Consider the following 6,225-nt stretch of genomic DNA (forward strand, 5'->3'; position numbering starts at 1 on the left):
AAACAGCTTTTATATCAAAAGGTAAACTGGGGTGGGTGGGGGGGAGTTCATTAGCACTCTGTTTCCTGGACAGCCGAGGAGAATGACTAGATCGCGTCTAGAACTATCTATGCCCATTTTGTCACGTCTTTCTAGCTATGCCTGCTCTCTCGTTTAGACTGAAAAACATCTCTTCCCCAGGTGATCTCCCAAATTAGAAAGAAGGAGCAGAACCATATTAGCACATCCTGACACTTTGTTTAGGATGGCGTCAGGTTGTCTCAAAAGGCTAGGTGACCACCTTCTGTGTGGGCAGGTGCAAACTCAGCCCTGAAGATCACTCAGAATTCCAGTAGAAATATGGGGCTGTATAATAAGGCCCCTATACTCTCTCTTATTAATTTTAATAAAACCTGTGCTTCTGCAACAGAACAGATGGTCATGTCTGCCTTAGGCAAAGACTTCTTCATTTACCCAAACAATGCATAAGCAAAAATTCACACACACCATACTTTAAAGGTTAACTCAGCTCGTATCAGTGACTGATCATGAGTGGTCAGGGTTATCTAAAAGCTGACCCTCGGTTTGCAGAGAGTTGCTTCAGCCTTGCAGACAGAGCTATGGGATGTAAAGCAAAGTAACCCACTGTTAACGGTTAATTCTTAAACTGCCAAGAAAGCTGCTGACAGCCTGATCTCATTCTCCTAGGCTTACAACTTACATTTCTTTCTTACTGCATTCTTATATCTGGAACCTATGTTTCTATATTCTTATTCTTGAACTCTTCATTGTTGTTGTTTTCCAGAACAGGGTTTCTCTGTGTATCCCCAGCTGTCCTGGAACTCACTCTGTAGACCACGCAGGCCTCCGGAGTGCTGGGATGAAAGGAGTGCACCACCACCACCCTACTGACCCAAGCCCTCTGAAGGATCTTAGAAGATGGTAAATGAATCTCAGATATTTGACATTGAGTTATTTATACTGTCGGACTTTTGTTTGTTTTGTTCACATTGTGATTGTGCCCTGGTTCTCCCATCTAGAAGTAAGAAAGTGTTTTCCTGGAGCCCATGGTCAGAGACTCTGAATTTTAAAAGACTTAAGATCTTAAAAGAGTCTGGCTGTTTTAAAGAGACTGAATTTTTAAGTGTTCGAGTTCTTAAAGACCACAGGACTTTTAAAGTTTGAAGTGTTTTATCGTAATGTTGGTATTAAGGTGTGATCTTGGGGAAGAACAAGAAAGGAAAGGTTATGACTTAACAGTGATGTGTTTGTGTGTCGGGTGGACAAGAGGTCAATTGTCTTGGCTAATTTCATGTCAAAACAAGTCACTCCATTGAGAAAATACTTCCATAAGATCTAGCTGTAGGGCATTTTCTTAATTACTGATTGATGGGGAGGACCCAGCCCAGAGTGAGCGGTGCCATCTCTAGACTGGTGGTCCTAGGTTGTATAAGAAAGCAGACTGAGCAAGCCATGAGGAACAAGCCAGTAAACAGCAGCCCTCCATGGCCTCTGCATCAGCCCCTGTCTCCAGATCCCTGCCCTGTTTGAGTTCCTGTCCTGACTTCTTTCAATGATGGAAGTAGAAGCCAAATAAACCCTTTCCGGCCCCACCTTGCTTTTGGTCATGGTGTTTCATCACAGCAATAAAACCACTAAGTAGGACAGGCTTCTAAGAGTCCTTGGTCACTGCATCAATAGGAAACCACCCAGTTAAGTTTTTGGTAGGCACCGTGGCAGACGATGCTGGTTACCCATAGAAAGATGCCAGTACAGGAAACCACAAGCGCAATTAAGGACAATCCCCTCACACCTAAGAGAACTGTTAGACTGGGCTCCCAGCAGGTGACTCACTCCTTCATGGTAGTTCCAGGCTGCCCTTTCCCCATTCTGGGCAGAGATCTTTGAAAAGTAGGCACCACCATCGCCTTTACTCCTCAGGAAGCAAACATTCCCTCTGCACCAGCCTTAGCTTGACTGCTCTTCTACAAAATACCATCTAGCTCAACAAATCCACACCCCAGGACCCTGCTCCAGGACTTGCCCCATCAGTAGCCTAAGGCATGTGCTGAGACAAATTCACCAGGCTTACCAACGCACCACCCACCATTCATGGTCACACCCATAGGCTTGACTACAGTCACACCCATAGGCTCTGGCCACATCCCACGAACCAAAGTCTAGACTGGGAACTGTTCCCAATAGTCAGAGGCTGTAGGCAACTAACATCCTCACACCACGTCAGTCGGCTTGGAATATGCATTGCCTGCCAGTTCATACACCAGGAACCCCAGGCCAGTTCAGCATTTCCGTGCGGTAAATGGACTAAAGTCACTCATCCGATGGTTCCAAATCCGTACGCTTTGCTCAGTCTCTCCTTCCAGACTACCAGGTCTTATAATACGATCCTGAGCCTTCAGGATGCTTTTTCTTTGCTGTTCTTCTGGTGCCAATAAGCCACCTCTTGGGGGCGAGAGATGACACACTTCTGTCTGTATGGGGTGGGGGGCTATGGCGATTGTTCCAACCAGACAACTAGTAATCCTGTGAATTTACAAGTTTAAAAAAAAAATTGTATTTTGCTTGGGTTGCTGGATCCACCTAAGCAGTAAGATTATATTCGACTGGGCACGATGATCGGGGACTCTTCACCAAGGAGAACAGACCGTATCAGATGCTGCTCTGGCCCTTTCACCAGATAGCCCAGTTAGATAATTGCTGGTTGCCTTCCCTCCTCCTCCTCCAGGTAAACAATGAAAGAAATGGAAAAATAGAAATGGCTAAGGGAACGAAGGGACCCCCGCTGTGCGGTGCTCCCTCCCAAGGGACTCAGGATTAGGCACAAGCCACACCCAAACCTTTATTAAAGCAGAGAAGAAAAGTTAAGTGGCTGCTTTCTGACTCTGGCAGAAAAACAGCAGGCAATGACCTTGCAGGTGTCGTTTTTAAGAGGAGAAGAAGGGGAGGCCTGTGTTAGACTGGATTAGGATACAGAGGTAAAGGAGCTTGGGGGGTGAGGGGGAAGGGAAGGGACGAGGACAAGGGAAGGACACAGGACTGCCTCTGGATAGAGGCGACGTAGAGGCCCATAGGCAAATGGCGGTTTATAAAGATAAAGGGGGAAACCCCGTGTTGGAATGAGGTGTTTAATTTCAATTGGGTATGTTAATTAGGGGAACCGAAGGGGACTTCTGATTGCTGGACTTCAGTACTTTAATAGATGGACCTTAGTAGTCAGCATCAGGAGGAGGAAGTGGCCAAATAAGGGAATAGACTTTGGTGGCTAGCTTTAGAAATGTAATCTAACGGTTTTTAGCAAGAAGGGTAGATTAGGGTGTGGGAGTCCGTGTGTGACTCAGTTTCCATCTGGAGTCCATTCTTATAAGTCATTTGAGTTCAAGCTTGCCTACTATGCTTTTTCCAATAACCCCGAGGGCTGTAAGAGACTTCTGATTTAGCCCATGAGAAAAGAACACTCTATCTCGTAGACAGTCTACTGCTGACGACAAACCTCGAGAACATCAAGAGAGAAAGTGAGGCTGCTCCCGAGCAGCAAGGCATGTAGGTTAGGAGGCTGCTCACTCAGGGACAGGAATGGTCTTGTGGTTAGATACTGATTGCCTGTCTGTGTCATGCTTTATTCTGCTTTTGTATACAAACGATTTCAGAAATAAACTCTGGCTGTTTGGCTGTTCCGGCATGACCGAACAGACCTCCCGATTCTATCCTGAATTATCTGTCTCTTTCCCTATCATCTGACATTTCCTCAGCCTTGACAATCCCCAATCCAGGAGCCCTAGCTGACTTTATAGGAGCCAGCTCCTACAGATGGCACCCAGCCGTGTGGCCCCTGGGAAGGGGGACTTTGATAAGGCCACCACACGTTAAAAGAGCACTCGGAAAAGTGGAGGTACGGTAACAAAAAAGTCAATTTTGGGAGTATTAAGAGCAGTCGCGCAGTGTAAATAAAAATAAATAGCAGTCACGTAGTATAAATAAAAAGGCTAACTGCACAGCGCGAAAAAAAACAAGTAAAAAGTAACTCGCGTATAAGCATAAAATAAGTAAGGAGTAGCTTGAGTATAAGTGTAAATTTTAATTATTGGCCAAGCAAACAGCAAACAGCTGTCTGTACATTTACTGAGAGACACTTTAAAGGTTCAGGGTACTAAGGAAGACAACAGCAATTGCTTCAGTTTTTGAAATGTGTAAAGATGTGTGGCCCTGGTTCCCTGCAGAAGGGATCGTGAGTCTAGAGATTTTAAAAGGTGTGAGTCAATGAGCACACTGTCTTGTCTCTGTTTTGACTCTTACTGTTCTGCCGTTTTGTTTTATATGTCCATGCCTTTGAAAAGTTTAAGTGGTACCGGTACCTGTTTGTCTGTCATTATTGTATGTTGACCTCCTTTGTTGTCCTGGTAATGAGGCAGGCAGCCTCTGCCTCTGTGTATTTTTATTGGATCAGTAACCAGGTCGTGAAAGAAAAACTTCTCAAAGGAGAGGCGTGGCAAGGGCCACCTCCCTCCATTGTTCTCCAGCCCACAGCCAGCCAGCAGCTCCTGCAGAGGGGCGGGGAGTGTGCACACTCAGGTGGGCAGAGAGGCTACCGCAGAGAGACAGGCTCAGGGGAACGGGGTGGCAGAGGCCTGACCGCTTGCAGCTGAAAAACTGCACGAATGTGGAACAGAGAATCTGAGATTGTGGCCGCAGAAGTTAACATTTTTTTTCCAGGAACATTAGCAGCCAAGGACACACTCTGTGCTCACCAATGCAGCTCCCCCTCTTTTCTTTCCTAAGCCAAGGTCATCTTCACTGTAATAACACTCAAGGTCTCTTCTGCTGGCCAACAGTTTCCCTTCTTAACCCTTCTCTGTCCTGAAAAAAAAATGTTGAATTTATACCAACCTGTGTACTTTGGGAAGCATTGATTTTACAGTAAAAGTTAAAGATGTATTATATTTGAGGAAAATTATGATTTTTCCCCACAGGAAAAGAAAACTATATGGGCCTTATTCATTTATATCCAGTGGGTTACAAATACTTATCATCTTTTAAGGAAACTGAGTGCAAATTGTTATTAAGATACAGAAAACTGCTGCTGGTCTCAAATGTTTTGTGCTATTACAGATTTTTTATGTTAATGCAAATTTAAGTTATTCTTAGTGTGATACATACATATATATGCATACATACATATGTGTGTAGGCTTTTGTTTGAAATGTATCTATGCAATGTTCTGGACTGTTGGAAGAACTCACGAGAGGAAACACGGATGGAGATTTGCATGTTGTCTGAAGGACAAGGGGACAAACAAGAGCCTGTAATGATACAGAAAAAGGAAATCTGTCTATGAATTCCTTATTCGTCTTAATACTACTGAGTTCTAAGGGAAACTATAAAAAATGTTGACGATTTAACCATGTTATGTTAATTCTGGTTGACTTTCTTCATGAATAAGGCTGGCGATTCTTCACTGCAGAATGGTTATGTTAATGATGGGATCATGTTCTTTAGAGGTGAAAGGAAGGCTGAGGTCCTAAACACAAGTCAGTTATTAATCTTCATACTGAAGCCCTCTGGGTTAAGGGGTCTATATATTGGTCTCCTTTGAAATGGCGAAGCTAAAGCTCTTAGCTATTCGGATTTCATAGAGAAGTCCACACATGTTTATTAAAAACTTCAATATCACATCTGTGGTCTGTAAATGAAAACTGCAGTCTAACTGGCCCCATAATAGTTAATAATAGGACAAAGTGCTTATATTATGAGTCCATATAAATTCTGAGGGTCTACAAAATATAAAGGCCTGAGAACATCAGTACATGTTATAAGGATCTGAAGGCATAAAAGCTTGGATTATATGGGTCTGAGAGGATATTCTGAAAAACAAAAATACAATTTATAAGAAACAATGGCTTAAGATGTATATAGAAGTTATTACAAGGTATCTTTCCCCTTCCATAATAGTATTATATCAGGTTAAAAGTTCAGAGTTTAACATTAATAGAGTTCTGACAAGCTAACAAAGTAATGGCTGCTTACTGCTCGGGTCACAAGCTCAAGATTCTAAATTTCTTTGGGTTGTCTTCTGAATACAGCCTTACATACTGCTTAACTCAAATCTGTAGTTTTTGCTAGGACTCAAGGATGTGGGCCTGCTCCTGCTGTTTTACAGATACCTCTCACCTGCTTTTCCTGCATTATCGACTTCAGTGCAGATTGATAATGCTAATATCCAAAACTTTT

The sequence above is a fragment of the Alexandromys fortis genome, unplaced genomic scaffold (assembly GCF_014885135.2).
Source record: "Alexandromys fortis isolate MF-2015 unplaced genomic scaffold, M_Fortis_MF-2015_v1.1 scaffold_254, whole genome shotgun sequence".
Lineage (NCBI taxonomy): Eukaryota > Metazoa > Chordata > Mammalia > Rodentia > Cricetidae > Alexandromys > Alexandromys fortis.